Source organism: Acomys russatus, chromosome 16, assembly GCF_903995435.1.
Source record: "Acomys russatus chromosome 16, mAcoRus1.1, whole genome shotgun sequence".
Taxonomy (NCBI): Eukaryota; Metazoa; Chordata; class Mammalia; order Rodentia; family Muridae; genus Acomys; species Acomys russatus.
In genome coordinates, this window is record NC_067152.1 from 14,749,827 (window position 1) to 14,773,717 (window position 23,891).

Here is a 23,891-nt window from a genome sequence, read left to right on the forward strand (position 1 = left end):
AGCAATCTCCCTCCCTCCTGAGTGCTGGGATTGCAGGCAGAGGCCACCATTTTATTAAAATCTTGTAAGATCAAAATGTTAACCGAGGTAGCTGGTGTCATGCCCCACTGATTGCGTAGATATGTATTTTTTTTTTCTCCTTTACCAATTTTTCTCACAGTTCAGAAATAATCACGAGATTTTTCACTTAGCAAAAGAAGTATCACAATAAGAGAACACAGGGGGCAACGAGGCGCGCCAAAGGTTTCTCGGTGTTGCTCAACCCCAGCTCTGTCTGCTGAGCCCTGTCCCAAGGAAAGATGGCCTGAGTGCAGAGAGGGGAAACCTCGGAACACCAGCAAGAGTGGAGCGGGGACAGGAGAGGAGGGAAGAGAAGTCTGTGTGTAAGAGAGCCATACAAACACACCCCACCAAGCTCTGTGAAAAAAAAAAAAAATAGGAAACAGCAAGTCCCCATTGCAGAACCAGCCATTGCCTGCTCCTCTTGGCAGGCTCTCACTCGCACCGCCCAGGGTAGCCTTAATGGCCGCAGGCAGCCAGTAACCGCAAGTCCTCTCTCCAAGCATCCAAGCATCCGTGCTCCATGAGACCGCACATGTCCGTATAGCCTGTGATCGTTCTCACTCCTTTACCTCAAGCCCAAATTCATCTCTGACTCTCCTGTCTCGTCTCCCAGCCCTCACACAGCCAGACTTCCTCCCTGGACGCGCCGCACACACTGGAGCAGAGAGCGGCTCTTCCTTTGAAGTCACTGGCCAGTCAGTCCTCCCACCTGACTTACTGTTCTGCACTCCTGGGAGTGCTCCTGCCTCCAGATTGTGCTCCATTTTAATCCACACCACGATGCGATGTGTAGTCAACTTCTCAAGAGATACCTTCCCCATCTGACCCAAAATGTCTTCAGAAGGATTCCAAGGCTGTTTATTGTCTGTAGGGGCAAGGGAAACCCCTGACATTTAGGTACAGATCCAGGAGTGACCTCACATCTATTCTAAAGAGTGCTCCATCTTGCTAGATAATCTGCCATTCACAATCATTTACTGTCATGATAATATTCATCGGTGTTTATTTACTGGATGTTTCCTGTGTGCTAGGCACTATGCTAAATATTTCAGAAGCATTCTCTTATGTAATGTATATTTAATGTATAGGAAATGCGATGACTTATCTCTATATATAAGTAAACTGAGGCTCGCGGGGGGGGGGGGGGGGGGCGGGCGGCGTAAATAACCACCCCAGGTCACACTGAGAAGGGCTGGCAGAGCTGAACCTAATTGGCCCCAGAATCTGCACCCAATTCTCATCCTCCACTCCCTTGTTTTCCTAAACAGCCTCAGTGCCCACCGAACTAGGACCCTCCGAGGACCTTGGGTGACAGTGCCCCATGTGCATGCTGTTTGGTCCTGCTCAGCCATATGAATCCCGCTTTTCTCTGAAGGCTTAGGAGTCACTAGGTCTTCTAGAACATTGTCACATGCTGGTATTTTTCCATGAGGATGTCTCCATCACCCCATGTACTATAATCTCAATGTGAGGCCAATATGCCGTCTACTACACGGTGCCCAGTGCACCCAGCCCCTCACAGAGAGATTGCTTATTCTGTGATGGATGGAGTGTTGAAATGGGCCAAACCCCTGGCACCTGAATAATGGAGAAGCAGGAACGGACCTGGAAAGGAATGCAAGGACCCTAGTTCCTAACACATAGGTGTTTGGGGAAACGCCAGCATTGCCGTTGCAGGGGCGGCATTCCTCCCACAAACCCCTAAGAGTCTTTGCAATGTATCCCCGGCCTGTAGGAGCAAGAGAGTGGGCTTAGAGGGGCTGAGGACTGGGAGAGACGTGGTACGGGTGGGGAAAGCAGAAACCTCCCAGGCACTTTCTGTTGTTACTCGGTTGTGCCTCTCGTTTGGTCGTTGCTCTTAGGAAACCAGTCTATATACTCTGAGAGGGGAGAAGAGGATAAGTGAGGTCTGCACACAGGAGCGCATCTAGTATGTGGCCGCCCTCGGAGCAGTAACAGATCTAGTAGACAGTGATGTAAGAGCAGGGACAATAAAGCAGAAGAGAGGCCTTGGAGAAGGAATGAAACGGCTGGGGTGAGTAGGAGAGTGGAGAGGCAGCAGGAGGAAGGTGGAAGCAGAGAAGATTTTAAAAAGGGAATATTAGAGAGTGGGGAGTGAGAGAGGACGGTCTGGGTGTGGGGTGAAGCTGCAGTATGGATGTGGGGGGGGGAGGGAGAAAGCTGTGTCTATATTTTGCCGTCCCTCCCACCCTCTTTCCTAAATCCTCCCCAACACATAAGCGTAGGCAGAAGCCTCAGCTCCAGATAAAACTAACCAATCTCCAAGTCTCCCCCCTCCAAGATTCTTGAGCAGTGACTTCCTCACACCTTTCCTCCTCCACCCTATGTTGGTCTCACAACAGGTTCTCTCTGGAGTCTCTCGGCCTGACTTGGCCAGGGGAAGGACACTGAAGTCATCACCTACCTCCAGCCTGAATGGCCAGGGAGACTCAGAGCCTCCATCTTCTACCGTCCTTCTGTAGATGCATTCTCCTGTCCATGTCTCAGACCATAGAGGAGTATCCTTAAGAAGGCCAATTCCTCGAGGGACAAAAGTTAGTCTTGATGGGCTCAGGCTGCTGGGGACAAAGGAGCAATGGGAGTTATTAAAAGTCTGAGTGCTGTTGCATCAGACACAGGTAATCGTTGAGAGGTTGCCTTGGGGCCAGGGCTTCAGGGCGACAGCTCACAGGACCAAGATAAGAATCCCAGGGAGGTTTACAAGAACAGAAGCCCTGGGTTCAGCACCATGGACAGTGTTAGGAGGGGGGTTTCCCACCTTCTCTGTCACTGCAGTTGAAAAAGTGATCAGTGTCCTAAGAAGCTATCCAAGTTGTCACACACCACTCCCACCCCCCATCGCCACCCAAGTTGTCACACACACGCGCACGCGCGCGCCGCCGCCCAACAGATAAACCCCAAAGCCTTTCTTGCCTGGACACCCTCCACTCAACCTCGGATCTTCTCACAGCCGGAGTGAATTGCTCGTTATAAATTGGCTACACTCACTCTCAAACTGTGGTCCACATCTGAAATTTACCGTACTCTGGGGGGTTGTACCCAGGGTCTCACACACGCTAGGCTAGTGCTCTATCACCACACTGCCGTCCCATCTCTCCTCTTGCTTTCAGTTTTGAAGGCCTTCCTACACTTGCCTTGGCCTCAGCCTACAGCCCATGGTCACCTTACTACCTTCTTGTCTCAGCCCCTCAAACAGCTAGGATTCCAGACCTACGCCACCAGGTTCAACATAAATTCATTATTTTTTTTTTTAACTACTAGATTTTAAAAAAATTTTTGTATATTTATTTACTTTCTGTATATGGGTATGGGCATAAGGTTATTGTGTAATTCAAATGCCGATTTCTGTACCCCTCATGTCGGCTTGCAATACTAGTTTTGAGAGTCTCCTGTCTCAATGTTGTATAAACATTGCTCTCCAATTGTCCCCTGATAAGCCAATAAAGCAGCTTGTAGCCAATCACTGAGTAGGGGAGACAATAGGGCTGGACTTCTTGCCTTCTCAGGGAGGAGGAGTTAGAAGAAGAAGTAAAAGATTGAGCCATGCGGAGAGGGCCAGGTGACGTTAAGAGAGAGCAGCTGGAGCAGAGAAAGCCATAAAAGTAAGTACATTGGAAGGAAGCCAGATTAGCTTGGAGCATTAAAATAGATTAATACTGCTCAGTTCTTGTGCCATCAAGCTTGTCAAGCAAATACAATAGTTCAGTCTCAATTGTTTGGGTGCTAGCTGGGTTAAGAGAAAAACTGCAACACATTTTTAAAAACAACCACTAACTTGGGTGTTTTGTTTGCACGCATGTCTGCATACTATGTATATTCCTGGTGCCAACAGAGGTGTCAGATTCCCTGGGGCTGGAGTTAAGACAGTTATCAGCTGCTATGTGGATGCTGGGAATCAAACCGGGTCCTCGGAAAGAGCAGCCCCTTTACTCACCCTCTTCAAAGTGTACAATTCAGGAAGGCAAGGGTGATGCACACCTTTAATCCCAGCATTCAGGAAGCAGAGGCAAGCAGATTTCTGAGTTTGAGGGCAGCCTGGTCTGTAGAGTGAGTCCTAGGACATCCAGAGCTACACAGAGAAATCCTGTCTTGAAAAGCAGAAACAAGGCTGGAGAGATGCCTCAGCAGTTAAGAGCATTGTCTGTTCTTCCAGAGGTCCTGAGTTCAATTCCCAGCGACCGTATGGTGGCTCACGACCATCTATAATGTGACCTAATGTGCACTTCATACTTAGTAAATAAATAAATCTTTTTTTAAAAGCAAAAGCAAACAAAAGTACGATTCAGGGGTATTTAGTATTGTACAACTTTATGTGGCTTTGTCGCTAACTCCAGAACATTTTCATCACTCCCCAAAGACACCCTGTATCTGTTAGTAGTCACTATCTTTTCTACGCTCCTAAATCCCTGGCAACCAGTAACCTGCTTTTGCCTCTATGAATTAGCCTGTTCTGGATATTTCAGTATTGGTTTTGTATCTGGTTTCCTTTGCTTGTTTTCAAGTTTCATCCATGTTGTGATATGCATGAGTACTTCATCCCTTTTCATGACTTAAGTTTATTCCATTGAACGGATATACCACATTTCTTTGTCTATTTAGTCCACTTACTGGACATTTGGGCTGTTTATACTTTGTAAGTATTATGGTTAAAGAGCTAGGAACATTCATGAAAAATGTTTTATATGGAGATATATTTTCATTCATCTGGGATATATACCTGGAAATGAGATTGCTGGCTCTTAGAGACCAGTCTATGCCAGCCTTTCGATGAATAGCCAGACTGTTTGCTGTTGTTGTTTTGTTTTGTTTTGCTTTTTCGAGACAGGGTTTCTCTGTGTAGCCTTGGCTGTCTTAGACTCGCTTTGTAGAGCAGGCTGGCCTAGAACTCACAGCGATCCACCTGCCTCTGCCTCGCGAGTGTTAGGATTAAAGGCATGCACCACAACACTGGCTATTCAGACTATTTTTGAAAGCATCATTCTGTCACCTGCCAGAAGTGTATGAGGGTTATAATTTCTCCACCTCATTACCTACTGGTACCCACCTACCTACAGTTTACCATGTGCATTAATTGCTTTGCTATGGCTATGGTGAAACACCATGACTAAGGTAACTTAAAGAGTTTGTTTAGGCTAACAGCTCCAGAGGATTAGAATCCATGATGGTGGAGCAAAGGCATGGCTGCAGGAAGTTGGGGACTCCCGTCTTGAACTACAAGCAGGAAGCAGGAAGCAGGAAGCAGGAAGCAGGAAGCAAATTCTAAGTGACATGAGCCTCTAAAACTCTCAAAGCCCCATCTCCAGAGGCACACTTACTCTAGTAAGGCCATACACATCCTGAGCCTTGCTAAGACAGAGCCACCAACTGGAGACCCAGTGTTCAAAAGCCGGAGTCTATGGGGACATTACTCATTCAACCCCCACACCATCTGTCCTTTCAGTTTAGCTATCCTCGTAAAGATAAAATGGTACCTCATGAGTTTAATGTGCGTATCCTTGGTGATGGCTGGTGTTTTATATGCTCATCATGTGTATCTTCTTTGGAGAAATACCAAAAACTTGGTGTTGGTTGATTTGTTAATTTATCTGTGTGGTGCTAGGGAGCCAACCCAATGCTTCATGGATATGACAAATATTCTACCAACTGAGTTAATATTCCTTGCCCTTATTTTTCAAATTGGATTGCTTATCTTCTGTTACTGGGCTATAAGAGTTCTTTACACATTCTTGCTGATTTTGAACCATTATAAGATATAAAAATTAGAGGCTAGTGAGATGGATCAGCTAAAAGCTCCTCCCAAAAGCCAGCTGAAGACCGAAATTTGATCTCCAGGACCCACAAGATAAAAGAAAACTGACTCTTGAAAATTGTCCTCTGACCTCTGTATGTGCTCAGTGGTACATGTACACACACACACACACACACACACACACACACACACACACACTAAATAAATAAATAAATAAATGTGAAATTTTTAAGGTATTATAAACATTTTACCCATTCTATAAATTACCATTGCACACTTTTTGAGACAGGGTCTCCATATGTAGCTCAGGCTGGCCTTAAGTTCATGATCCTCCTCATCTGCTCCTGAGTGCAGCACACACCAGCACACACACACCAGCACACACACACCAGCACGCATACACCAGCACACACACACCAGCACACACACACCAGCACACACACACCAGCACACACACACCAGCACACACACACCAGCACACACACACCAGCACGCATACACCAGCACACACACACCAGCACACACACACCAGCACACACACACCAGCATGCATACACCAGCACGCATACACCACATGGCTTACATTCTTAAAACTGTAATATGATATAAAGAACATCTTAAGAGTCATAAAACCTGATTGTTTATTCTGTTGTTTTGCTGTGATCTTGGTGCCACGTTCAACACTCCTCTGCCACACGTGGGGTCATGAAGATTTGACCTGTTACATCTAAGAGTTTTAGTTTTTCATTCCACTCTGATGCCTCTGGTGAGCTCACAAGCTCTACCAAAAACCAAAAAGATCCTGAAGCAGTTTAACTGTCAGGAAAGACCTTCCGGGTCTTTTTTTTTTTTTTTTAGACAGGGTTTCTTCATGTAGCCTTGGATGTTCTGTTCTTGGTTTGTAGACCAGGCTGGCCTCAAATTCATAGAGATCTACCTGCCTCTTCCTCCTTGAGTGCTGAGATTACAGATGTGCACCACCACACCTGCCCAGGGTCTTACTTTTTAAAAAGTATCAGTGACCATAGAAAGGACTCAAATAACCAGATGAATAGATGGAATAAGGAAAGCAATTCAGGACCTAGACAAGAAACTTAGCAAGTGCATGAAACAGCCAGTAACTCAGAGGGGAAATTTAAACCTGGAGAGTGAATTCAGCAACAAAATTAAGGTCAGAAAAATGAATTTTGGGAATGTCAGACAAGACTGAGACAATAATACATTAAACATATATAAAGAAAAAATAATGAACACGATCCAGACTTCCAAGAACTCCAGACTATGTCCAAGACACCAAACCTAAGAATCCATAGTCTAGAAATAGTCCCTAAATTAAAAACCTAAAGACATAGACTATCTATTCCATTCAATTATAGCAGAAAATGTCCTGAACCTAGAAAAGAAATGGACATGCAACTACAAGAGACATACTGAATCCCAGAGACACGGCCAGGGGAGAAATTCTTCATGAAATACTATAGTCAATATATCAAATTTACAAAGCCAGAAGACAGTGCTACAAGCCGTTGGCCAGAGAATGTCAACTCACACACAAAGGCAGACACCATTCATCAAGGACATACAACAATTATAAACATTTATGTATCGTGTCCTGGGCTCCCAATGTCCTAAAACAAAGACTAAAAGGAACAAGAAGCAAGAAGGGTCCTGATACACGGCAGTCATATCCCACTGTCACCTTTAGACGGGTCTTCTAGCCTAAACACCAACAAAGAAACTCAGACGTTAATTCTATCATCAGTCAAATGGCCTTAGCAGATAGCTGTAGCCCGTTCTGTCCAACAGATAGGGAAACTTACAAACTTTTCAGTGGTTCATGAACCCTTCTCTAAAGTCATTCGTCTTATGTGCCACAAAGAAAGCCTTAACAAATAAAAAGAACAAAGGAAAGAAAGACTCCCTTGTGCCTTATCAATCCACAATGGAACAAAACCAGAAATGCACAGCAAGAGAAAGTACATCAGTTTCTGAAGACTGAACAAACACTTTTGAGTGAACACCAAATCACTGAAGAAATCAGAGAGGAAATTAAAATATTCCTAGAATAATTAAAAATGATAGCACAACCTACCAGATCCTTCAGGATGCAGCTAAGGTCAGCCTAAAGGGGAAATTTTATAGTTGCCAATGTTCAAAAGAAGAAATACAAATAGCCAATACATATTTTTAAATGTTCAACATACTTAACCATTAGAGAAATTCATATGAAAATTACTTTGAGACTCCATCGCACCCAGTCAGAACGGCTTGATGTCAAGAAAACAACTTACCAAAGATGTCAACAAGAATGTGAAGGAAGCCAGGTGGTGATGGCGCATACCTCTAATCCCAGCACTCGGGAGGCAGAGGAAGGTGGATCTCTGTGAGTTCGAGGCCAGTCTGGTCTACAAAGCAAGTCCAGGACAACCTGGACTATATGAAAAACTTTGTCTCAAAAAACAAAACAAAGCAAAAAGAATGTGAAGGAAGGGAACTCTTGTTTATTGTTGGTATGTAAACTGGTGCAACCACTAAAGAAATCAATATGAACTTTAAAAAAATTACCATATGCACCAATAAAACACCTCCCAGGTATATTCACAAAGGACTCTAAGTCCCAGAACAGAGATATGTTCACGTATATGTTTATTGCTGTGCTGTCCGTGACAGTTAGGAGGTGGAACCAGTAGAACAGACGGAAGGATAAAGAAAACATGGGCGCTGGAGAGATGGCTCAGTGGTTACGAGAACTTGCTGTACAATCACGAGAGTGGGAGTTCAGACCCCAGAACCCCTGTAACACGCCTAGCACCCTGCAAATGCCCTCACCTCTAGCTCAGAGGGATCTGACATCTCTTCTGGCCTCTGGATACCTATGCATACACACCTGCACACACACACACACACACACACACACACACACATACATGTGCACACACACATTTTAAAAAGAAAGAACGTGTAGTACATTTAAACACTGAAGTCAATTCATCGACGGGAAGTGATTGTATTAAGCATGGTAACTCAAATTCAAGGGGACAAATACCACATTTCCTCTTATATGTAGATTTAGACTTAATTTTTTGTTTTGTTTTGTTTGTTTTTGTTTTTGAGACAGGGTTTCTCTGTGTAGCCTTGACTATCCTGAACTCACTTTGTAGACCAGGCTGGCCTCGAACTCACAGAAAAGCACCTGCCTCTGCCTCCCAATTGCTGGGATTAAAGGCGTGCGCCACCATGCCCGGCTAGATTTAAATTTTTATATGTCAACACATGTGGGTGGGTACAAGCTGCGAAACTAGAAAGGGGCCGTGAGAGAGAAGAAAAATGTCTCAAGGAAGGGAGGGTGGCAGAACACAGGCAACACGGAAGCAGAGTGGAAAGCGCTGGGGGACGAGACAAGTGGATGCCAGGGGACGGGGCATAATCAACAAGAACAAAGCGTGCGTGGAAATGGGGTAACGAAGCCCGATACTTTGTGTACGGACTATTAAAAAATAAACGCATGAATGAAGGAGTTTTATAGCTTTAGCCTTGCACTTAGTCTGTCCATCATTCCAGTTAATTTTTTGTGTATAGAGCAAGGTAGGTGTACAACTTTACTGTTCTGCACGTGCCTGGCCAGTTGTCTCCTGCTTTTCGTTGAGGAAAGTGTTCTTTCTCCGCCGAATAGCCTTTGTCATCCTTGTGGGAAGCCAACTGCCCATCGAACTTTAAGTTTATTTCCGGGTACTCCATTCTATTCCGTTGGTTTGTGGACCTGTTTGTAAGCTAGTGCCATATCGTTTTGATTGCTGTAGGTTTGTATTACACTTTTAAGTGGCGACATAGAAAGGCCTCTTTCTTTGTTTTCATCAGTGTTTTGTTCCATCAGTTGTTTTGCCTCCTTGGGGCTCCTTCCGTGTATTTAAGAATTTGAAGACTTAAAAACAAGGTGGGGGGAGAAGACCATTGGAAGTTTAATAAAGTCAAATATTCAAACTCAGGCCCCCATGGTTTTATAGAAAACACTTTACCATCTGACCCATCCCCCAACCCCTTCTTTCTCTGTTCATTTTTTTTTTTTTTTTTTCAAGACAAGGTTTCTCTGTGTCGCGTTGGCCATCCTGGACTCACTTTGTAGACCAGGCTGGCCTCGAACTCACAATGATCCACCTGCCTCTGCCTCCTGAGTGCTGGGATTAGAGGCGTGAGACACCACACCCAGCCTCTTGACACTTTGATTCTAATGAACTTCAGTGTGAATCTCCTTAGTTTATTCCGTTGATGTATAATTGATCTTGAATGTGTAGGTTTACATCTTTTATAAAATTTGGGGTTTTAAAAATCATTATTTTTACAAATATTTTTCTGCATCCCTTGTTCTCTCTTTTTATGAAACTCACAAAATGTATGAGTTCATATGCTTGTGATGTTCATGTGCTTGGTGGTTTTTCAGGGATCTCTTAGATTCTGCCCACTTTTCCTCATTTTTTTTTTTTTTTCCTGTTTCTCAGACTGCATAAGCTCATTTATTTAGTCCTCAGATAGCCATCTAGTTATCTGAGACAAGACTTATCTACATAGCCCTAGCTGTCCGGGAACTTGCTCAGTAGTCTAGGATGGCCTTGAACTCACAGAGATCTGTCTGCCTCTGCCTTCCTGTGTGCTGAGATTGAAGGCGTGCGCCACCACACCTGGCCTTGATTCTCTTTTCTATCTGATGAAGCCTCTTGTTGAACTCAGGATTTCGTTTTTGGTTTTGTTTTGTTTTGTTTTGTTTTTTTAAATCTTGACTATTAACTGTTGGGCTCCCCAGAATCTCTATTTGCTTGTAACAATTTCTGCCTTTTATTGACATCTCCCTGTTACTCAAACACCACGCCTTGACTTCTTGTAACCCTCTGCCCATGATTAACTTTTGCTTATTCAAGCACATTTCAGAAAATCACTGTAAGGTCTTTACCTAATAACTCTAAAGCCTTGGCTCCCTTGGGGACACGTTCTGTCCATTGCTCTTTCCCTGTGAAGGGGGCTGTGTACCTGTTTCTTTGTGTGTTCTTTAATGTTTTTTTGGGAGGAGTTGCCATTTGAGTATAGTGTGTATTAAGTATGAGACTCCCTTCCACAGAATGCTATTGTTTCTGAAGGTAAGTTACAGAATCCATTTATTTAGTTAAAAAAACAACAATAGGGCTGGAGAGATGGCTCAGAGGTTAAGAGCACTGTCAGTTCTTCTAGAGGTCCTGAGTTCAATTCCTAGCAACCACATGGTGGCTCACAACCATCTATAATGTGATCTGATGCCCTCCTCTGGCCTGCAGGTGTACATGCAGGCAGAGCACTGTGTATGTAATAATAAATAAATCTTTTTTTTTTTTTTTTTTTTTTTTTTTTGAGACAGGGTTTCTTTGCTTAGCTCTGGCTGTCCTAGGCTTTGTAGACCAGGCTGGCCTTGAACTCACAGTGATCCGCCTGCCTCTGCCTCCTGAGTGCTAGGATTAAAGGATAAATAAATCTTTTTAAAAAGAGAGAGATAAATGTAAACTAAAAGCCCTTTGATATTTCACTTATGTATCTAGTTCAAGAAGCTGTAAGAAGTCTAAGATCAGGCACCAGCATTTGGAAAGGATCATCTTTTTTGAGATTTATTTGCATTTTTTTTAATTTATGTGTAATTGTATGTGTGCCTGTGTGGGTATAGCCACAGAGGCCAGAAGAGAAGTATCCAATCCCCTGGAGCTGGAGTTACAGAGGGTTGTGAGCTGCCTGATGTGGGTGCTGGCAACTGGATTTGGGTTCTCTAGAGAACAGTGTCTTAGCTAGGATTGTTAATGCTATTATGAAAAACCATGACCAATTAACAAGTAGGGGAGGAAAGGACTTTTGGCTCACACTTCCACATTGCTGCTCATCAACAAAGAAAGTCAAGATGGAAACTCAAATAAAACAGGAAGCTGGACAGGCAGGAGCTGATGCAGATGCAATGGAAGGCTGCTGCTTGCTGGCTTGCTCCACATGGCTTGCTCAGTCTGCTTTCCCACAGAACCAAAAACCACCACCCCAGAGATAACCCCACCCACAATGGGCTGGGCCTTCCCCCCATTAATAACTAATTAAGAAAATGCTTTACAACAAATCTCACAGAGGCATTTTCCCAGTTAAGATTCCTTCCTTTCAGAGAACTCTAGTTTGTGTGTCAAGTCGTCATAAGACCAGCCAGCAAAACCAGCAAGAGCTCTTAACCACTGAGCCATTTCTCCGGGCCCTGGGGGAGTCTTCTTAGCATGTCCTTATGTGGAAGAAGGCGTAAAGACAAGCAAGGGAAACCAACACCTTCTTCAAGCTCTTCTTATCTCATTCACAGGAGAGGAGCCCTCGTGGACAAACTACCCCTTAAAGGCTTCATGGGCTAATTCTGTCACACAGAAAACCTCTCAACTTTGGAGAAGAAACATTCCACAACAGTACTTCAAGAGAGGCCTCGGGGAACTGCCTTGTCCCACTGTCATGCAAGAACATGTAGAAGGGATTGGAGAGATGGCTCAGAGGTTAAGAGCACTGACTGCTCTTCCAAAGGTCCTGAGTTCAATTCCCAGCAACCACATGGTGGCTCACAACCATCTATGATGTAATCTGATGCCCTCTTCTGACCTGCAGGTGTACATGCAGGCAGAATGCTGTGTACATAATAATAAATAAATAAATGTTAAAAAAAAAAAAACACACACACATAGAAGGCATTAGCTAAAAAGCAGAGGTCCCTCCCCAGACACCACAATCTGCTAGCACCCTGGTCTAGGACTTCCCAACTTCCAGGGCTGAGGGAGATAAACTTACGTTGTTCATAAATTGCTTTGTCTAAGGTGTTTTGTTACAGCAGCACAAATGGACTAACACCCAAGCATAGTGAGATCACGCCAAAAACAAATACATAACACGTCTACCATACACACCCAAACTATACCCTACAGTTAGAATGCCACCTGACTGCTTCTTATTTTACATAAAATAAAATCTGTGGCATTGGAAAGCATATTACAGCAGGCAACTAGGTCAAAACTTGAATAAAACCAATATGGTGGTTGGCTTTTTTTTTTTTTTTTTTTTTTTTTTTTTTTTTTGGTTTTTCGAGACAGGGTTTCTCTGTGTAGCCTTGGCCATCCTGGACTCACTTTGTAGACCAGGCTGGCCTTGAACTCACAGCGATCCGCCTGCCTCTGCCTCCCGAGTGCTGGGATTAAAGGCGTGCACCACCACGCCCGGCTGGCGGTTGGCTTTTTGATTTTTGTTTTTCCTTCTGTAGCTACTGGCTTAGAATTAGGGGAGTAAGGGGATGCAGAGATGGCTTAGTGGTTAAGGCCACTTATTGCTCTTGTGGAGTTCGGGTTTCTTGGAGCTATGAAAGAGACACCATGACCAAGGCAACTCTTATAAAGGAAAACATTTCATTGGGTCAGGCTTATAGTTCAGAGGTTCAGTCCATTATTATCACGGTGAGAAGCATGGCAGCACACAGGCAGACATGGTGCTGGAGAAGGAGCTGAGAGCTCTCCATCTTGATCCTCAGGCAGCAGCAGGAGACTGTGTCACTGGGCATAGCGTGAACATGCATGAAACCTCAGACCCTGCTTCCACAGGGATGCACTTCCTCCAACAAGGCCACACCTATTCCAACAAGCCACACCTCCTAATAATGACACTCCCTATGGGCTAAGCATTCATATACAGGAGTCTATAGGGGCCATACCTATTAAAACCATCATGCAGAGCATCCAAGTTTCCCAGAACCCACATGACAGCTCACAATTATCCATAGCCAATTTCAGAGGATCCAGTGACCTCTTCTGACCTTCACAAGCACCAGACATGCACACAATACATGCACACAAGCAAAACATTCATACATATAAAATAAAATAAATCTTTTCTGAAGAAGAATTAGGGCTGGAGAGACGACTCAGAGGTTAAGAACACTGTCTGTTCTTCCAAAGGTCCTGAGTTCAATTCCCAGCAAGCACATGGTGGCTCATAACCATCTATAATGAGATCTGGTGCCCTCTTCTGGTCTGCAGGCATACAAGCAGGCAGAACACTGTATACATAATAAATAAATAAATAAATATTTTTTAAAAGAAAGAAAAATAATTAAGGCTGGGTGATGATGGCGCAAGCCTTTAATCCCAGCACTCAGGAGACAGGGACGGGCAGATTTTTGTGAGCTCAAGGGCAATCTGGTCTACAGAGTGAGTTCTGGGACAGCCAGGGCTACACAAAGACAGATGCAGGCAAGGAAAGTTTATGAGAGCGCAGAGAAGCTAAAAGTTCAGTTTCGTGATCAGAGTACCAGGAAATGGGGCACCTAGACTCTAGACTGTGTAGAGAAAACCCCTGCAGAGGCAGCTGGGGAACAGATCCTTAAACTTGTGCATGGGGAAAATTTAAAGCAACCTAGCAAAGGCTTTGGGACCTGAGGCATGGTATAAGCCACCAGCGGGGTCCTAGACTGGCATGGAGGTGCTCCCTATGTGGTGCAGACCCAAATGGCACTGCAAAGCCTTTGAAAAGAACTCAGACAGTGACGTCATACTTCACATAGGCTGGTCAGAAAGGACAACTCAAGCAAACCAACAAAGTTGACATTCTTGGGCTGGAGAGATAGCTCAGAGGTTAAGAGCACTGGCTACTCTTCCAAAGGTCCTGAGTTCAATTCCCAGCAACCACATGGTGGCTCCCAACCATTTGTAATGAGATCTGGTGCTCTCTTATGGATTGCAGGAAGAACATTGTATACATAATAAAGAAATAGATATTTTAAAATATTTTTTTTACATTCTCTGGAATGTTGACAAGACCCAATACAGTATTTCCAGGACACGATCTAAAATTATTTAACACACACAAATGGAAAATCTTCAACAGCTTGCAAGAGAAAAGACAACCAATAAACACTAGGCCTAAGGAAATGTTAATGTTCACATGTCTAAAGGCAAGGTCGCTGGTGTAGAGGACATTTACTGCTGTGACTTCTGGTGCAGTGCCAAACCCTCAGGTGCATGGTCTCCTGGCACATAGCCCTGGAAATTGCAGCTTCCTATAAGATTGGCTTGACTGAGGTGCAAGGCGTTGTGGCACATGACTTTAATCTAAACACTTGGCGGGCAAAGGCAGGCAGATCTCTGTGAGTTCAAGGCCAGCTGGGTCTGTAAGGTGAGTTCCAGGACAGCCAGGGCTGTTATATAGAGAATCCTGTCTCGGGGTGGGAGGGGTGGGGGTGAGATTGGCTTGACTGAACCAAGGTGCAGACAGATTTCTACAGAAATTATGATTCCATGAGAAATTTGGAAGAGATGAGGAAGGCTGGTATCTTTCAGAGTACAATGTGGTTTCAGAATGGAAAAAAAATTATTTAGATTGAGCTACAGAGACGTTATCACTGACCTGTGTTTCTGAGCTGAATATGTGGGCTAGGGAGTGGTTTCTCTCAATTAACAATTTAAAATTGTTTTCCAACAGTTTACAGTGGCATTATAATTACTAGAGCTTTATAAGACAAAAGTAAGCACACTTGGATATATGGAAGGATAACAATTCTCATTTTTAAAAAAGTTGAATGCTATTTTGTTATTGTGGTTGTTTCAAGACAGGGTTTCTCTGTGTAACCCTGGCTGTCCTGGAACTCTCTATGTACACCAGGCTGTCCTGGAACTCAGAGAGTCACTTGCCTCTGCCTCATGAATGCTGGGATTAAAGCCATGTGCCACCATCATCCACCGAATACTATTTTTTAAGATTTTATTAATTTATTTTATGTATGAGTGCTCTGTCTGCATGTACTCCTGCAAGACAGAAGAGGGCATCAGACTTCAGTATAGATGATTGTGAGCCACCATGTGGTTGCTGGGAATTGAACTCAGAACCTCTGGAAGAGCAGTCTCTTATCCACTGAGCCATCTCTCCAGCCCCCGAATACTATTTTTTTTAAACTTTTTTACTGATCCTTGTGAGTTTCTCATCTTGCCAGACACTCTCACCCTGGGAACTGGCTCATTTGTGCCACCTCCACCAGGGCCTGCTCCCCCATGTGCTAATGAGGGACAAGGATAGCTCACCTGCTCTCATGACCCTGGTGTCAACTCTCCCGACTGCCTCAGATGTCGTGGGGTGAGGAAAAGGAGGACATCTTTCCCCGCCCAAGTCACCTCACAACAGACGAGAGTGTCATGGCTAACTCTCCAGCACTCTAGCCCTTGGGCCTGGCTCCCCGGCACCCCCTCCATCAGGGCCAGCTCTATTGTGTGGCCATGCCATATACAGTGCCCACTATCCCAAGTGCTGCCATAGGTGAGGGATAGGGACATATCTCCTTCTCTGACAACCTTGGGGCCAGCTCTCCTGCCTGCTGTAAGTGGCAAGAGGGGAGAGGGTAGGCATCTCTCCCTCGCTCATGTCGCTGCTTGGCAGACAAGGGGTGGGCTGGCGCACACACACACGCACACACACCCACACACAACCAGGGACAGCTCTGCTGTGCTTCCTGGGCAATGCATGGAGCCCACTCTCCCAAGCGGCTGGCTAGGGGTGGGGTCAACTCTCGTGCTCTCATGCCCTCAGAGCCAGCTCTCCCACAATGCCCAGGCAAGGGGTGGGGCCAGTTCTGCACAGCTCCGCAGACATCAACATGCTCCCAGGTGGCAGACCAGACCAGGGCCCCACCGTGGTCGCAGGGGGCATAATCAGCTACATACGTCAGGCCGTTCTTCCCTACCCTGGAGTTTCCAGTTCTGCCTCTCTTCATTGTGCCCACGTCCTTCTGTTTCTCTTTCTCTTCCATGTCTCCACCACTTACTTGCTTCTCTTAAGTGATGTCAAGGGTCTCTGAGTGTCTGAGGTCATCTCAGGAGTGCTATGCCCGACCCATGCAGTATGGCATCTGGCAGGGGTCATCTCAGGCGTGGTCCGCACCCCTCCACCCCTGGTCCTGCACAGCACTGAACTGATGGCCATTTCACTAGCTCCCTGTCTGGGCCCCCTGCACCTGACTGGTGGTGGTATCAGGCTAGCTTTTGTTCAGGGAGTTTTACTAACATTCAGATATTCACAGGTCAGAACACTGAGCCTCTCTCCTCCCTGCCACCTGCTGACACCCGTATGACACAGCAGCCACACCTGCAACTCCTCTAGAGGAGTCTAGTACCCAAGACTTTCTATCCAAACAGTGGTGGAAAAGAAAGAGAAATTACTATACCCACACATTCTAGGGCAGTGGTTCTCAGCCTTCCTGACGCTATGACCCTTTAATATAGTTCTTCAGGCTGTAGGGGCTCCCAACACTGAAATTATTCTCATTGCTACCTCATAACTGTGATTTTGCTACTGTTATGAAACATAGTGTAAATGTCTGATATGCAGGATGTCTGAAGTGTGACCCTTGTGAAAATGTCGTTCAACCCCTCAGTAGGGTGGTGACCCTCAGGTTGAGAACTGCTGTTCTAGAGGAAAGAATTCTCCTGGAAGGGCTCGTTGGTACTTAGAACGTGATGAGATGCTGTGTGACTTCCTGGAGAGACAAGGAAATGTCCCTTCGCCCCAGGTAGGGCACTAATGGCATTTACTAAGGACAGTTCTGGGCTGGTGGTGGCTCAGAGGGTAAAATGCTTTGCCATGTTCACTCGTCCAAGCCTGATGGCCTGAGTTTACTCCTCAGATCTCACAACAGAAAGAGAATCGACTTCCCAGAACTTTTCCTCCGACTTCCACATGTGTGCCCTGATGTCGCAAATGCATATACTTCCTCTCACATACATGAAACATGTGCACATACACACAATAATAATACATAAAAGAAAAAAATTTAAAAACAGTTCTAAAAAAAAAATAAAAAATAAAAACAGTTCTACCTGTGTCTAGCTTACTAAACCAGTGAGTTTATTGTGGTTTCTTCTACGTGGGGTCAGGGGGAGTGGAGTCTCTGTATAACAGCCCTGAATGTTCTGGAACTCACTTTTGTAGACCAGACTGGCCTCGAACTCAAAGAGATCTGCCTGCCTCTGCCTCCCAAGTGCTAGGACTAGAAGTATGTTCTACTAGAGCCAGCTCTTGTGGTTTCTTGAGTAAGGCTGAGTGTTACTTACAGGAACATGTGTGACTCAGGGGCAGCTACTTCACCAGAAGGCCACCCCAGCGCGGGCAATAACTCACAAAAGCTGCACCCCTGCAGCTCCTTACGCACCACGCAGGCTGCTCAGGTAGTAGCCATTCTCTCTCCTCCCCAACAACTGTTATCAGTTATGTGACCTCAGAAGAGGACCTTGAGACTCCTGTAGTTTCTTCTTTTTGTTTGGTTTGGTTTGGTTTGGTCTTTCGAGACAGAGTTTCTCTGTGTATTCTTGGCTGGCCTTGAACTCACAGTGATCCACCTGCCTCTGCCTCCCAAATTTTGGGATTAAAGGCGTGTGCCGCCACCACCCAGCATGAGATTCCTGTAGTTTCATTAGCTTCTTGAGCCCTGTAAGCTTCATTTACGTCCTGGCCCTTTTATGTTTCATTTACCTCCTGGGTGGTTTTAGCTTCCCTCCTCTCTCCAAGAGGGAATGTATCTATTCATAGAAAACAGCTAATGAGTGCACCCGCAGCCTGGATCCTTGCCACTGTTCTACGTCAGGAAGAACCGAGAATTTTGAAGCTCTACGCAGTTTCAGCCACCAGATGATCCAACTTCATATGCAAGGATTTACACTTGCAGAGGTGCTATAATTTGCTTCAAGACATGTGGTCGGTTAATAGCACAGCGGGATGTTATGCACAGGATTTTCCTACAGGTGTTCTTTCCATCCTCCCACACCCAGAGCCTCCATTTCCACACTGCACAAGAGCACTGTAAGGCTTACAGGAAAAGATCAAACATGTTAATGGCGAAGAGAGATGAAGAAAGAAAATAGAAAATGTCATTCAAACAAGAGCTTATTAGCGTCCCTGGCAATCCCGTTGGAAATGGATGCTCCACTGTGTCCCTGTGGAAGGTCATGGCTTACAGGGAAGTCTGCGTTCACTCGCCCTCCTCTCCAGGGGCCTGCAAACTTTTAATGGAAGCATTGAACGGGAGCCAAGGCTGCTGTCGCTAATAAGGCTCGCTGGAACCACTTTAAAAGTTGCTCTACTAAACAACTGGCAGTGAATGCCAGGCCGACAACAAGTGTGTTAAGGGACGTGGGTTATAGGCCATCTGCCTTCGTCTCTGTTTCACAGATTGATGATGATCATGTCATTTATGGGCCTAGCATACCCATTACCTGGCCTATAGTGGGAATTTAGAAGAATCTGCTAAGGATCAAAGTAATAATTTAAAATAAAATTTCTGAAGGGTAGAAAAGAAGTGAAGGACATGTCTAAGCTACACGTTTATGTTCAATGTTCAATGCGGGTCAGTTTTTTGTTTGTTTGTGTTTGTTTTTTCGAGACAGGGTTTCTCTGTGTAGCCTTGGCTGTCCTGGACTCACTTTGTAGACCAGGCTGGCCTCGAACTCACAGCAATCCGCCTGCCTCTGCGGAGTGCTGGGATTAAAGGTGTGCGCCACCACGGTAGGTCAGTTTTTTTTTTAAGATTTATTTTTTATATTGTGTGTGTGTGTGTGTGTGTGTGTGTGTGTGTGTGTGTGCGCACACATATGAACCATATACATTTCCTTGGAGGCCAGAAGAGGGTATTGAATCCCCGGGGGCTGGATTTACAGGCAGCTGTGAGTCACACATGAGTGCTGGGAACTGAACTCTGGTCCTCTGCAAGAACAGTACACAGCTTTAACTACTGAGCCATCTCTCCAGCCCCTTAACAGTTTAAAGTTATTCCAGGGCCCTAATTTAAAGTCTCCTCTGAGACTCCAGGCAAACTCTCAGCTGTGAACCCAGCTAAAACCAAAACAAAGTTGCAGTCTTCTGAAATATACTAGTTCTCATTCTCACTTGAAAATGAGAGCTTTAATCCCAGCACTGAGGAGGCAGAGGCAGGTGGATCGCTGTAAGTTCAAGGCCAGTCTGGTCTACAAAGCGAGTCCAGAACAGCCAAGGCTATACAGAGAAACCCTGCCTAGGAAAAAAACAAAAAAGAAAAGAAAGAAAGAGAGACAGGAAAGGAAAGACCTAACCAAAATGTCTCACGACAACATGTGAGCCCCAAGGGCTTGCTTGAGTAGTCTCCGATGGTTGCGAACCACACTGCCCTCTGAGGCCGGCTTTGTTCACTGTCTGACGTTCTCCCTGGCACATATCCCATGGTTCTCATCTTTCTAACTCTCTGAGATCTCCATTATGTCTTGGGCACCATCTTTTGGCATTGCCTTCTCTGGGGCTGTTATTTGTTAACTGTTAACTGCCTGAGTTGGCTTAGGGAGGGGTGTGAGGCTGTGGCCTCATGACCCTGCCCTCATCTATGTCAAGAGCCTGGTTTGGGCAGGCAGACTCAGCTTCTGTGAATTCCTGTGTGGGGTAGGCATGCTGTTCCTGGAGACAGCGCTCATAGCACACCTTCTCGTCCTCTGGAGTTCACATTTTTTTCAACCCCCTCTTTGGTGATGTTCCCTGGGCTTTGGAGGTTATGATATAGATATTCCCTTTAAAGTTGAGCACTTGGTAGTCACTTAGTCTCAGCACACTGGCCAGCTGAGTCTAGGCATTAACTGCCGCCCGCTGCAAAAAGAAATTTCTCTGAGGAAAGTTGAGAACAGCTCTAGTCTATGGGTATAAATTTTTTGTGTTTTGTTTTTGTTGTTGTTGTTGTTGTTGTTTTTCTTTGGGTTTGGGGTTTTGTTGTTGTTGTTGTTGTCGTCGTTGTTTTTAGAGACAGCGTTTCTCTGTGTAGCCTTGGCTGTCCTGGACTGGCTTTGTAGACCAGGCTGGCCTGGAATTCACGGGAGATCTGCCTGCCTCAGCCTCCTGAGTGCTGGGATTACAGACACGCTCAGCTGGGTATAAAGTATTTTAAAGAGAGTTGAAAAATCACACACACACACACACACACACACATACACACAAAGACATGGTAGCCTATACATTTAATTGTGGAGGCAGAAGGGGTCAAATATCTATGAGTTCCAGGCCAGCCTGATTTACTTTGCAATAAATAAATAAATAAATAAATAAAATAATCTGATTTGGGAAAAAAGAAACTTGGCTATAAAACTAGGCACAGTGGCGTACTCCTTTAATCCTAGCAGTCGGGAGGCAGGCAGATCTCTGAGAGTTCGAGTTTGGATGCCCAGCACCCATGTAACCATCAATTGGACATGGCACCTGCCTGTAATGCCAGCACTTGGCAGAAGAAGATAGAGGACACCCCACCCCACCCTGCCCAGGAATCTGGCTAACTAGACTAGCCATATCCATGAGTCTGATTGAGAGACCCTGCCTCAGTGAATAAGGCAACCAAGAAAAACTCCTGACTTCAACCTCAGGCCTCTAAGTGTACACACACACACACACACACACACACACACACACACACACATACACACACACACACACACACACACACACACACCTTTAATCCCAGCACTCGGGAGGCAGAGGCAGGCAGATTGCTGTGAGTTGGAGGCCAACCTGGACTACAAAGTGAGTCCAGGACAGCCAGGGCTACACAGAGAAACCCTGTTTTAAAAAATCAATAAACCAAAAATAAAAATACCTCCCAGGTGCTCCCTGAGGGTGTGAGAGCTGACCCCACCCCTTGCTGTCTGCAGCACCCCAGACAGCAGCCACCAAACCTCACCTGAGCAGCACAGTAGAGCTAGTCCTGGTGGCACGGGAGCAGGAGCATAGGAGCCTCACTAGCTCAGGTTCCACACCGGTCCAGATGCAGGGATCACTCCAACATCTGCCCCATCTATGAACTGCAGGAGCTCACGAAAAGGCTGCCTGTGCAGATCCAGAGCTGCAGGGCCTCCATGACACGGGCAACAACAGAATCTCTGAGGCGTCCCAGTGAGAATGCAGTATTGATGGTGTAGCCGAAGCCAGAGGCCTCGCACCAGACCAATTGCAATGAACATTTGCAAGTAAGCCTGTTTTGGCAAAAGGGTGTGCTGTGGGATATACTGTGACACACCACAGCTTCCATGGTGAGATTTTCTTTTTCAGGGGAGGGGTTGCTTTTATTTTTAATTTTAATTTTTGGTTTTATTTTGGGGGACAGTTTGCAAGGGTGAAGGGCAGATATAAAGCGGCAGGGAGATGAGTGAGATTGGGGTTCATGATATGAATTCTTAAAGAATTCTGGAGAGATGGCTCAGAGGTTAAGAGCACTGTCTGCTCTTCCAGAGGCTCTGAGTTCAATTCCCAGCAACCACATGGTAACTCACGTCTATCTATAAAATGATCTAGTACCTTCTCTTGGCATGCAGGCAGAATACTGCATAAATAATAAATCTTTTTAAAAAATCAGTGAAAAGATTTTCTTAATTTAAAAAAAAATTTTAAATGCTAAAAATAGCTGAGCATGGTGGCACATGTCTTTAATCCCAGCACAGTGGAGGCAGAGGCAGGTGGATCTCTGTGAGTTTGGGGCCAGCCTGGTCTACAAAGCGAGTCCAGAACAGCCAAGGCAACCAGAGAAACCCTGTCTCGAAAAACAAAACAACAACAACATGGTGCCATGTCAAGATGAAAGGGGGAAAGTTGTGGGTGCTGCTCGAGAGGTTGAAGTCTGGCATCTCCAAATAGCCATCTGAGCTCCATCTATTAAGACAGATTCCTTTTCTCAGCAGGGTTCTCTCTTGGCCTGATCTGGGGAACCCCAGATCTTGCAAGGAACGTCACATAACCTTCAGGGAAGAGTACAGTCCCAACCCTTTCCTGTTCAGCAAGCACCTGGGGATTCCTGGAAAACCCCTACACTATGATAAGGAGAGCTTAGCCTTCAGCAAAAGATCTTTAATCATACCTAGAAGTTCTTCCCCCACTAGTAGGATAATTAAGTACTGTGTTTTCCTTCTTGTGATAGGACCCCATGCTACTGCATGTAAACAAGGCACTGTACCACTGCATATAAATTAAGTATCCTCGCCCCGACAAATCAGACACATTCACCCTCAAACTCCTCCCCGCTGTCCAAGGTTTTTAAATCCCTGACTGATGAAAATAACAGTTGTGGTTGGCTGGCTTGCTCTCTCGTGCTTGCACCATTTCTCCACCATGACCTTCTGAGTCTCCATTTATTCTGGGGATGAATCACCGCTGAATGCCCCGGGGCTTGACTGCAGGTCAAGGAGTCAAGGCAGTGATGGCAAAGCTGCCTTAGCAGCTGCTGAATCCAACTCCATCACCTCGGCTAGCTCAGTACTGGCCATTAAGTGAAGCACTCCCTGGGCCTGCCTTCTGCTCGGTTTTGGGTGTCTGCCCGCATCCTCTGCCGTGCTTAGCACATCAGCTAAAGGAAGAGCTGTAACACTTTTGGTATCACCACAGGCTTGTGGAGCTCCTGAGCCGCCACTGCCATCTGATACCAGCAATTTCATTCTAAAAGAGCTAAATTGGGGCTGGAGAGATGGCTCAGCGCTTGAGAGCGTGGACTGCTCTTCCAGATGTCTTGAATTCAGTTCCCAGCACACCTCCCAGATGGTGGCTCATGACCATCTTTTTTTTTTTTTTTTTTAAGAGCTAAATTGTAACACTCCATGGAAAAACAGCTTTTCCATGCCCCAGCCTAGTGCACGGACCCTGCCCTAAAGCACCCTAGCTATTCCTGAAAGAAAGAGGACCTTTGATCTTGATTGAGGTCTATCTGTTCTCATCCAGAGCAAGCAGCAGCTGGACCAGCCTGCCAGGCGTGGAAGCTAGGCCACCTGCCAGATTCTGAATGACAGAAGATAAGATGAAGGAAAGACAGCAGTCCTTTTGCCCTAACTCCCTCCAGTTTCTCCCCCGCCCAGCCTTTTTTTTTTTTTTTTTTTTTTTTCCTCCTGGCCACTCTTTTCTGCAGTCACACTGGATTCCAGGAGCAACAGGACCTGGCAAAACATTTTTCTAACAAGTGACGTTAGGCTTCACAGGACAGTTCACTCCCCAATAAGAACAATTACCCTCCATG

At 45.5% G+C, this 23,891-nt stretch overlaps 1 pseudogene; it reads right to left on the reverse strand.

Moving 5' to 3' along the window:
* Positions 1-16,886: 16,886 nt before the first annotated feature.
* LOC127200893 (uncharacterized) lies at positions 16,887-17,002 on the reverse strand (annotated as a pseudogene).
* Between the last annotated feature and the right edge of the window lie 6,889 nt (positions 17,003-23,891).